Source organism: Talpa europaea, assembly GCF_964194135.1.
Source record: "Talpa europaea genome assembly, chromosome: 7".
NCBI classification, from domain to species: domain Eukaryota; kingdom Metazoa; phylum Chordata; class Mammalia; order Eulipotyphla; family Talpidae; genus Talpa; species Talpa europaea.
Window position 1 is genome coordinate 120,159,003 of NC_140074.1, and position 12,139 is coordinate 120,171,141.

Sequence of the window (12,139 nt, forward strand, 5' to 3'; positions counted from 1 at the left end):
TCTAGTAAAATCTCCCCTCAGTTGTTACATCTGCCAGGACCTTATTTCCTAATAAGGTCACATTGTGGCGTTGCAGGTGGACATGCATGGGGCAGGCGGGCGCTGCTCACCCACTAGGCTGTGTGAGAGGCCGGGAACCATACGCGCTGCAGAGGCGGTGGTGAAAACTTGGAGGAGAGATAGTTATGATAAGATGTGGACAGGGCCAATCTGGAAGCTTCTGGAAGCAGCCTCTAGCGCAACATACAAGTTTGGGAGTCACCGAATGCCAGGTCTCTGCCACACTTCCCACTCTCCAGTTTCTCTGGCTCCTTCACAGGTAGACGATGGCTCCGGAAAAAAACTTATTTTTTTTTTAACTTTTTACTTTGAGATCATGGTAGATTTTCAGACAAAGTTGCAAAAATGGTGCAGAGTTCATGTGTCCCCTGAACCCTGTTTCAGGGAGCATTTTCTGTAAGTATTGTGCACTTACCATAACCAGTCCTTTAACACTGATGCAATGCTACTGACCGACTAGAGACGTGATTCAGATTTCACCAGTTTCTCCACGAAGGTGCCATCCAGGACCCGTGTCCCATTAGCTGCCATTAGCTGCCACGTCCCCTCCGTCTCCTGCATGACCTGACAGCCCCTCTGTCTTTCTTCGCCTTTCGTGATTCGACACTTTTGACCAATCCCGGTCAGTTATTTTTTAGAAAATCCCTCCGTTTGGGTTTTCTGACATTTTCCCGCCATCACGGGAGGTCATGCATTTGGGAAGAAACCATGCAGCGCTGCGGGGTCTTCTTCCCTGTCTCGGGCACACGAGACTCGAGTTGACATGTCTGATTGCTGGGGATGGTGGCCTGCCCGGTCCCTGCACTGTGATGTTACTGCCTTTTCTGCTGAGATTAATAAATACCTTGAGGAAGGTACTTCGAGAGGAGGCAGTTATAGTGTGTTCCCTTCAACTCTTACCCACTCATTTTTGTGTCCATCAGAGGAGGAGAAAGGCTCTCAGTGACCTGCAGGGTCATTCTGGACTCCTTCGGGCCCAGGACCTTCGGGAGAGGCTAGGGTGGGAGAGGCAGGTGCAGGCCCATAAAAGAATTCTTTCTTCCTGTCTTGTCCAGCCCTGCGGCCAGGTGGGGCCTCCTCAAACCCTCTCTGTGCCCTAAGACACTCCCTTGAGATGATGGGGCCGGGGACAGCCTGGGGGCGGCATTGCCAACATGAACGCCAACAGGAGCCTGGAGCACCTCCCGAGGCCCTGGGTCCCCTCTCCCCGAGAAAATGTTGCCACCCTCTGGTTTCTCAGGTCCGCCTGCCTGTCTGGGTCAAGAGTCTTGGGCTGACTAAGCATTGCCATGGGCGTGGCCTGTGGGAGCCTGCCAGCTGCTGAAGCTGACGGGACCGAGACTGACCATCCCACACCATGGACGAGGGTTCAGAGGTGGCAGAAGTCCCCAGGGCCCAGAGCAAGGAAGCTGCTCAACCAGACCCAAGCCCAGTTCTGCCAGGCTGCCAGCCTCACTTTTCAGCAGCAGGTGTCCCCATGCTAGAAGGCACCCCAAAGTCAGAGATGAACAGAGTGGTCACCTTGACCAGCCTCTGAACCGTACAGGTGGAGACACTGAGTCCCAGAGAAGGGCTGTGTTCAAAGTGACACAGCAGAGCCTACTTTGATGGTGCAAAGTGTTTATTTAACAAGCATCACTCAGGAATCTGAGTTAAGCAGGGTGAGATGTGGGGTGAAAAGAGCGGTGTCTGCACCCCAGAATCACCTTTGGGTTGTTAAAAATATGAATGGCTTTCGTGGCCAGGAGCCAGCAACAGATGGGTTCACACCCACCTGCCAGCTCAGAGAAAGTAAGCCTTCAACCCTCCACCAGTCACCCGTAGTGCCCACTGAACCTGAGCTCCAGCCCCAGCAGCCCTGACCCCCACCCTCTTCCTAGCTTCTGCTTGGTATTCTGCTAGAAATTCCACTTTTGTCCTCTCCTCCTACGCAAATTCCTCGCATTGTTTATGATTAAGCCTCAGTTCAGCATACAGAGATAAGAAATTATTTCTATAGACTGTGGCATGAAGTAGATATTCCATGAAGGAAAGACTAAGGCGAGATGAAGAGGAGAAAGGAGACATGGCAAAGGAACATGGAAGCATGGATGGGTGGGTGGGGGGTGGATAAATGGATGAGTAGAAAGCAGATGGGTGGATGAACAGGCGAGTGGACAGGTGGATGGAAGGAAGCAAATGAATGGGCCAATGGAGGATGAATGGACGTGGGTGGGTGGGCGTGGGAGTGTGGGTGGACAAGAGGGTGAAGAGTCAAAGAAACCCAGAGAAAGCCCCATCACACACACACACACACCCCATCTAAACTGAGCTGAACTGCAAGGTGAGTAGATGCTGAGACAGCAGAGGAAGTGGAGGCAGCAGAGGACGGACACCCCACGGCTCAGGGCAGCACCTGAGCAGGTGCCAAACTCTGGTCTAACGGAAACAGCCAGCAGTTAAGTTGGCCAGTGCGCAGGGCCGAAGGCTGGGTCCGCCTGATGAGAGGAGAGCACAGGCCAGGTGATAAAAGTCACGCTAGGGAGCTCAGATTTTATCCTGGAGCCAGTGAAGGACGTTAAGGAGGGGAGTGACGCTGCCAGGGGTGTTTTACAAAAGCCGGGCTGGCGAGCTTGTGGAACACTCTTTGGGAGTGGGGCAGGAGAGGGAGCGGGCCAGGAAGGCGCCCTGCCATTATCCAGGTGAGAGATGGCATTGGCTCAGCCCTGCAGGAAGTCCCTCCCACACCTGGGCCTCTCCCCTTCTCCGCCCTCCCCCTGGCTCTGTGATCTGTGCCCCCCTCCCTCCATTCTCGCTTACCGCCGTGGTTTGTGGGGCACACACTGCTCTCCCACAGCAGGCACTTGGCCTGTTCATTTGCTGGAGCTGCTCTGGCCTGCTGGGGGAGGCACACCCTTGCCCTGGGGGATGCCCAGCCTGATGGGGGAGGGCTAAGGGGCCTGGAGCTCACTGCTCCCTGGGCTGTGGGGAGCCCAGAGCCGTGGAGCCCCTGGTGGGATGGGTGACACGCGGAAAGAAGGCTTCTGGGAAAGGGTGTGCTTGACTCAGGTTTTGAGAGGAGGAAGAGCCTGGCTGGGTGGGGTGGGGCGAGGGCATTCCCAGGCAGGGGTGTGGCTGTGGGAACTCCAGCTGCACCTGTGAGGAAAGGCCGCCTGGGAGGCGGAACGGCTGTGTCAGGAGTCCTGGCCGGCTGGACAGAGGGGAAAGGAAAGGCTAGAGAGAGGGCCCAGCCAGCTCTGGCTCCTGCGCAGAAGGAAAGGAGCAGTTTCCCTAGGGAGAGTTTCAGGAGCAGGCTCAGGTCACCCCCCCCCCAACCTTCTCCCTGACCCCAGGCTGAGACACCACGTGGGGCCAGAGAAGCAGCGGGTCCCCCAAGTCCATCAGACCTGGGTTCCAGTCTGAAGACACCCCCCACCACGGCAGCCACTGCAGCCCTCCAATCTCTTTCCCAACAAGTAGACATAATACCGGTTCCCACCTGGCGGCGTCACTGAGAGGAGCAAAGGATTCGTGGCAAGTGGCCAGCCTGGCACTGGACACAGTGTGATCGGGAGGCTTAGAAGTTCCCTTCAATTAGCCCTGGGGTTGGAGCAGGGGGCAGGGTGATCTCATGGGGAGAGCGGGCAAAAAAAATCAGGAATAGAGAAACAAGGAACAAGAGGAGTCCAGGACCGAGCCGGGCGCTGAAGTGACAGAAAGAAGCAGCTGGGGGCCTCCCCGGTGGCGCAGCGGTTGAGCGCTGGGTTGCGAGGCTGCCCGCGGCCTCTGCAGCACCGGTTCGATTCCCGGCTGCTCCCCGGCCACCAGAGGAGGGTCCCACATGGCGCGCAGACCTCTCCTGCCGCCCGCTGCTCCCCTCAGCAGTGTACTTTGGTCCTTCTGCCTGCTCTGCTCCCTGCTCTGGCTCTGGTGAGTTCTCTCGCCCTCCCGCGCTTCTGACTGTACCCAGTGCATGTATAAACAAAACAAACGAATAAATAAATAAATAAATAAATAAAATATGCCTCTATAAAAAAAAAAAAAAGAAAGAAAGAAGCAGCTGGGAGAGCCGCTGAGGCCGCCAGCGGCGAGCTGGAGAGTGAGAGCTCTGGCCAAGGTGGAGTCTGGGGGACAGGAGTGCTGCCAAGGAGGCGTCAGCAGGACAGCTTGGGCGAGGGGTGGGGGAGCAGCAGTTCCCCTGGCCTGGGGTGAGGAGGCGGGAAATCTGCAGCTCAGGTGCCCCAGTGGGGTCTTGAGGCCCAAGGGTGGAAGTAACCTCAGGTCACGCAGCCTCCCCGGGGCCTGTGCCTCTCCTCGCAGCCCTGCCCATCAGCAGGGTGGGGACCATATCTGCACTTACACCCCCCAATTCTGTGTCGCTCACTTCCAAAAGAGGTGATTTGAGCAGCTAATGATAAACGACATGTGTATAATCAAAGTCCAAATACCCAGCAAGGGGGCACGAAAAATTAATTAAGAAATTAGGTAACAGATACGCAGATGAGCACAGTGTGACTGCAAGTCACAAACCCAACATGAAGGAAGTAGTTCCTCTCTCTCTCTCTCTCTCTCTCTCTCTCACACACACACACACACACACACACACACACACACACACACACTGTGCGCCTCGTCTTACTCTGCCCCTGGCTCCATGTGCACAGCACAACCACCCATGAGGCTGGAGCCATAGCTGAGGCAGCCCTGAACTCACCCTTCAGCCTCAGGAAGGGAGAAGATCAGCACAAAATTGAAAAACCCAGGAAGCTTCTTCGTGGCCTGGTGTGGCCAGTGTCTAGAATCCTGCACAAGCAGCCCAGCAGGCAAACATACCCCCCATGATCAAAAACAAAGGGTCTGGTATCAGGAGAAGGAGGCACACAGATTTGGCCCCAACCTTTATGAGCTAAGCAAGATTCTCTCTTTATATGTAAGTTTTCTCATAAAAAGGATTACATAAGAACTCAGCTTACAAATGTAAGAGATACTCTTTATCGGAAATTCACATCCATTGATTCTCATAGGATGCTCTCATTGATTCTTGCCAATCTCTTGGGTCTAATCTCTCGCCAAATTCTTACAACCAATGGATACAATTGACGAACAGGTTAGTTGTGACATGAATACCAGGTGAAGTTGTGTTTATGTTAAAGAGAAAAGTAAAGGGCCTCCCCGGTGGCGCAGCGGTTGAGCGCTGGGTTGTGAAGCTGCCCGCAGCCTCTGCAGCACCGGTTCGATCCCCAGCTGCTCCCCGGCCACCAGAGGAGGGTCCCACATGGTGCGCAGACCTCTCCTGCCGCCCGCTGCTCCCCTCAGCAGTGTACTTCGGTCCTTCTGCCTGCTCTGCTCCCCGCTCTGGCTCTGGTGAATTCTCTCACCCTCCCGCGCTTCTGACTGTACCCAGTGCATGTATAAACAAAAAACAAACAAACAAATAAATAAATAAAAAAAACATGCCTCTTAAATAAATAAAAATAAATAAATCTAAAAAAAAAAAAATAAAGAGAAAAGTAAAACCAAAACAACTGAGCCCTGTGCCTCAACTGCAGTCCAGATAATCAGGAAAACAACAGATCAAGCCCTGGTTTGTCGAATTTACAATTTCCAAGGTATAGACACCCCACCACCTTAGGCAGAGGAAGAGAGGATGGCCAGGGACGCGCTGCCCAGGACAAGGTTCTCCCTGCAGCACCATCCATGCTGAGCCCTGACCAACCCCTGGCCCAGAGCAGCTTCCAGGTGGACATGGGCTGCGTCCACCTGAAACTCTCCTTCTCTGGGAACCTGGTCGAGTCCAGCAAGGCCAGGTGTCTGGTCATCTGAAAGAGCTCCATGGAGGTGGCTTGGGGGCCCAGCTGACACCCCACCTTCCAGTCATGCACCCTTGAGCAAAGCATTCAGCATCCTAAGCTTCAGTTTCCTCACCTGTGAAGGGGCTCCTGCATGCTGTAGGGAGCTAGGGGGTAGTTTCAGCAGGAGTGGTGGGGAGGAGGAGTTGGACCAGCTCAGGCTCAGGAGGCAGGACATAGCTGCCTGTCCCAGACCTGCTGTAAGAAGGAAAGGCGGTAGTAATGTCAAGTCTTCTCAGTACACAAACAACAGTATGAGTCCAGACATGAGAGAAGAGGTGGCCAAGACCTCCTGCTGTCTTATCAGAGAGCTCAGTTATGAGAAGTCAAAGAAAGAAGTTAAAAAGAAGAGGCAGAGGGCCTCCCTGGTGGCACAGGGGTTAAACACAGCGCTATCAAGCTATTGCCAGCCACTGCAGCACTAGTTTGAACCCTGGCCAGGGAGCTGACCCACATGGCGCAGCAGACCTCTCCTGTCTTGCCCACTGCTCCCCTCAGCAGTGTATTTCACCGGATCTACCTGTTCTGCTCCCCAAGCTATCTCTGGTGGATCCTCTCACCACCACCCCCACCTCTGGCCTCCACCCCAGTTCTTGTATGCATAAAAAAAAAAGATTTATTTATTTATACAAGCACTGGGTACAGTCAGAAGCACGGGAGGGTGAGAGAATTCACCAGAGCCAGAGTGGGGAGCAGAACAGGCAGAAGGACCGAAGTACACTGCTGAGGGGAGCAGCAGGCGGCAGGAGAGGTCTGCGTGCCAAGTGGGACCCTCACCAGCAGCCAGGGATCTAACGCGCTGCAGAGGCTGCGGGGAAGCTTCGCAGCCCAGCGCTCAACCGCTGGCCACCAGGTGGGGCCCACATAAATAAATAAATCTTTAAAAAAAAAAAAAAAAAAACGCAGCCATCCCAAGATGAAGGCAAGCTTCCTCAGAGCTTGAGGCAGGCTGCTGAGAGCTCCTAAACCAAGCCATCATTTTTTATGGAGACTTTTCAGATAAATGCAATACAATAAACATATTGACAAAAAAAATCAGAAGGAACCAAACAGATCTGTTTGATGTGTAACAATCCTATCATTGTAGAAAAGAAAGAGACCCTTGGCCTCCAGCCATGTGTCAACAGGAACACTGGTCAGAAATGAACTCCCTGAACTCCCCCAAGTTGCTATCATCCTTGCTGTAACACCCCTTGATCTGCTCGAAGCCCTTCAAGGCTCCTGGACTCTTGGGGATGGGGGTGTGGGAGGAGTACAGAACTGCATGTGCTCACGGAGATGACCACATAGCTCATCAGAGGCAGGTCCTTGTCTGGTGCCCCAGCTCCTGCAGACCAGGCTCTGCGCCTCCATGGCTCAGGAAGAGTCTTACTTTCTCTCCAAGGCAGGTCAGCAACGCCTACCCAAGGGGGCTGCCTGATACCCATGTGACAAAAGGCACGTGGAAGCCAGAGAAAACTGTCCTCAAGGAACTTGCTTCTGAGAAGTTTCCATGGAGACCAGAAAGAGCAAAGTCTTCTACCCAAACCCATGGTTTGACTCCACAAATATTAATTGCATGTCCCTTCTGTGCTGGGTGCTATCTAAGTTTGTTGAGGACAAGCAAAATAAAAGGTTTGATTCATGTTTATGTTTCATGAAGCTGCTAGAAGAGCATAAACAACAACCCTCAGCAATGGGAAGGCAAACAGCAGTCACTTATCTCAGACTCCAAGAGGGAACTGTGCTTTTTATAGCTTCCATGAACAATGGACCCAAAGACAGCTAAAACTTACAAGCTTACCACTAATTCATTTACATCAGCAGATGCACTTTATAGACTATCATTAATTCTCACTCTGGCCATTGTTTCAGCACTTATGCAATTATCTAAAACAGTATTTCACAAACTTTGACACTAACTCAAGCATAAAGAATCTAAGGGTGTGTTCAAAATAGAGACATTACAGAAACACTAGCGAGTTCTCAACCTTCTCATCCCAAGTTCCAGAATCTTGGGAACTGGGGAAGGCCACACAGAGCAGATGAGGTCTGACTTGGGACTTGGGGCTTAGCTTGAGCAACCCAGGCAGCAGGCGCTTCTGAACAGAGAAGCCGGTCCCCGCCCCAGCACATTCTGTGTTGATAGTGTTCATCTTGAAAAGGGCTCAGATTTTGTTTCCACAGAACACAGCAAGGAACAGGAGTGTGGCTCCACCCTCAGGGAGTTTTACCTAACTAGCGAGGAAACCCAAGGAGTTGGGTTATTTTTTCTTGATTAGTTGTAACCTCAGTTTTCCCATTGGTCAAATGGAGGCCTTTTTCACGGGGCTTCCCAAGGGTCCACTGCTGAGTGGCCAGCTCTCTGAAGACACCTCAGGGCAGCTTTGTTCAATCACTCCTCATGCCCAGGTAGAGGGCGTTCTCTATCCGCCTTCTGACAGCTCACTGAGCAACTTGGGAACACATGCCCCATCCAGCGTGGGAATTTTTAAAAACCCAGGCTCAGGGATGCTCTATCTCTGTGTAATTTCAGTTTTAAAAATAGCAGGTCACTCTATAAAAAAAAAAAATTTAAAAAAAAAATAGCAGGTCAATCAATGTACAAAAGAGGTGTTTTTTTTTAAATAATAGTCAAAGTTAGTGAGTGTGTATTGAAATAACCTCTCCCACTCCCTGCTGGCAAAAAATGTAAACTGGTACAGCGTCTCTTTAAAGCAATTTGATGATACAAATCAAGAGCCTCAAACTATTTGTTATCTTATTATCTAGTAATTATACATCAGGGAATCTAGCCTGAGGAATAGAGGCAAAATATATATAAAAGCTTTCTGCAGAAAGACATTCATTGTTGTTTTGATTTAAATGGCAACCAGAAAAGAAAAAACAACCACAGAAAGTGTTGAAAATGTATAGCATTTTTAATAACACAAGGAAGTGTTTGTTTTATATTACTAAAAATTGAATTATGTGAGACAGTATAGATACTCAGGGTGATTATAGTTATGTTTTGTATATAAAACATATACATGTATACACAAAACTTGTAATATGTATTTCCTATCTATATGAAAGATCTCATCAAAATGTTATTAGTGATTACCTTTGGTACTGTAATTTGGGGCCCAGTCTGAATCATAAGCTCACCCTATGACCCTGATGTTAGGATTGTTGACCAAAAGAAGGGAGATGTTTTTGCTGAACAACCAATGATGGTAATGCATTAGGAGTGATGAATCAGACTCAGCAGGCTTGAAAGGTGGAAAATATTTTGCCACGTAGAGCAGCACTTTGTGTGAAACCTGTGGTTTATCTTCAATTTCTAAATACCCCTAAAATTACTATAAATAGAAAAAAATCCATATTAGACAGAGAGAACAGGAGAGGAGATTATTGTAACAAAACATGAGATTCTGAAAAACAAAAAGAAAAAAGCAAGAAAAGAAATCTCAGTGCTTTCCTGGGGAGAAGCCAAGAAGCAAGCAGATTCACACATCACAGTGCTGAAAGTCTCTGGAATGGGAGATGCCAGGTATCTCTGAAAGTGGCGTGCCAGTGGGCTAGAAAGATAGATGGATCAAAATTCTGTCTAAAAAGCAGGTCCATAAACTCCTCACTCCCCCACCCAACCAAATGCCAGTCATTCCTCCTTTACCTGGGGAGAAACTGAAATTTACTCTAGAGAATTTACCCAGAAGGGTTTTAAACCCTGAGACACCAAGCACAGCAAAGTGTGGAGTAATTAACTGAAATAAGTCAGATTAACTAAAATGACACCCCCTTCTTTCACATGGTTTCCTGAAAGTCGGTATGTTTTTAAACTCCAGGTAGGACATTAACGGCATCCTTCCTAGGAAAAAAACTTACCCAAGGGGAAAAGCTATAGATATTGATATTCTCTACTAGAGAGAGAGAGCAAAAACTAAAAGCTCTGGGGAAAGATGTGGGAATAGAATAGCACAAAAGATGTCGACTCAAAATAGCATTACAATTCCCAGTGACAACACTGGACATTAGGAAACAATGAAACAATGCCCTCAAAATGCTGAGGGAAAGTTCTTTCCAACCTATAATTTTATACCCAGCCAAACTATTCATCAAGAATGAGGGTAGACTAATGATAGTTTCAGACATGAAAGGTCACATGTCCTTTCTCTAGAAACTAGAGATGAGTGGATGAGTTCACTAAAATGAAGGGGAGAAAAAAAGAAAAGAGAAGACATGGGATCTGGGAAACAAAGAATACAGTGAAGAAAGAAGGAATGCCCATGATGACAACAGAAGGAGGCTCCAGGACGATAGCAGGGGTAAAGAGCACCCAGAACACACCAGACCAGAGAGGGGACTCCAGGAGGGATAGCTTCAAGATGAAATTGATGTGCTCTACAGTGTTTAAACTTACTAAGAGGAAATTTATACTTCTGGAGTGAATTGGGGACTGATAGGTAAATAGAAAACTTCAGCAAATCAAAATTTTTAAATAAGCATAATGTAAACATTAAGCATTTGTCTAGTGAAAATATGAGAGGGTAGGAAAAAGTAGGGAGGGACAATATTGTATAAGAAAACGAAATCCTCACCCTTCATAGTTGGAATTCTAGTGATTAAAAACTAAAGCTAGAATAACCAAGAAATATAAGTGCATTGTTTAGAAATAAGGAAGAAAATATCAAAACTAACAGCTAAGAGTTGAAAGTAGGAGGTGGGAATGGAGACGTACAACCTGCTAGGAATGGCTCTTTTTCATAATAAGTGTTACAATGTTACACATATACAACTTAGATTTTTTATTATAAATTTTAAATATGGAAGGCCCCCATAGAAAATGAGAGATGTGGGACACTGCAATTAGTCTGGTATGGTTGCTTCTTGGGGTGCAGGGCAGAATGACAGGAAGGCCCCAAGTAGTTTGAGGCTGAGGGCTGAGCACTAGAGGAAAAGGGAACATGGAGTGGTTAATGGGATAGGCACATCCTTGTCCTTGATTCTTGTTAGAAAGGTCATTAGACAGAAATAGAATGGGGGAGATGGATGACAAGGGGCCCAGTACTAGGGAGAGAGGAAGCAGACCTGATGGGGGTAAGGGGGGAAAAAGGGGGAGATTGCAGAGGAGGGCACAGAGGGAAGATATTTCCTAGGAGACTCAGCACTCAATTCACTGGCGAGGGGAATGAGGGAGAGGCAGGCATCAATAGGGCTGATAAAAAGGACTGGTTTGGGAGAAGAAAGAGCCCAGTTCTAACCATGGACACCAACCCCAAGGCAGAAGGCTCCTCCTTCCATCCACTAACACAAAGATCCTTGTGTACAAATGTGAGGTGTCAAGGGGTAGAGTGAAGACCTCCAGCTTTGGAGTCCTTGGGTTAAAATGCCTAAAAACGTTAGAGCAGCATAAGAGAAAGGCATGGATGTGGTAGCCAGGCAGACCTGGGTGACCCCAACTGCTGCATCCACAGGGCTTTATGAATGCTGGGATTGTCTCCTATCTAAAAGGACCCAACCACCCCAGCCTCACAGAGGTGGTAGGAGGGTCTAAAGAAAGCACCTCCATAAAATGCTTCACATGGGCTCCCTCCTCCCACTCCCCCCAATGCACGATGGCATGAGGCCTTCCCAGAAGAACCTGCAAGCTCTTCTCTGTGCTCTGTCACTTGCCTCTCTCCAGCTGTGGGCCCCAGAACGGTTCCTGGGAGACACCTTCAACTGCCACCCTCCCCCAAGTCAGGTTCAAGAATGGAGACCACAGAGGTTTGCATCAACCAGAAAATCAGCTTTATTAGCCCACCACCAGCAGAGGGGGCAGGGAGACAGCTGGGAACTGCGCCTGGAGAGCAGAGGCCTGACCCAGGCCTTCAGGAGGTGAGGCCGGGAAGTGGGCAACAGGCTCTGGGAGAGGCAGCTCAGGGCCTGGAGTTCTGGCTCTGGCTGAAGCTGGACGAGCCCTGCTCCTTGAGGATGGGCCTGGTCTGACGGATGGTGGAGGACGAGGAGGAGAAACCTGTGGGAGAGAAAAGAGGAGGTGAAAAGGGCTGTGGGAGCCAGACAACCCCCACACACACACTGGGAGAGGAAACCTCCACTGGCCCCCACCCCAGCCCTCATGGAAATAAGCAGAGGACCCTCACTCAGGAGCCTTACCTTCCCGGGAAGAATAGGACTGGCCAGACATTTGCTGGGAGGAGGAGAGGCTGTGGGGAAACAGACAGAGCCATTAGATGTGCTGGGAGCAGCCAGGCCCTGAAGGGTCCATGGGGCAGGACTGGGGCCAGCAC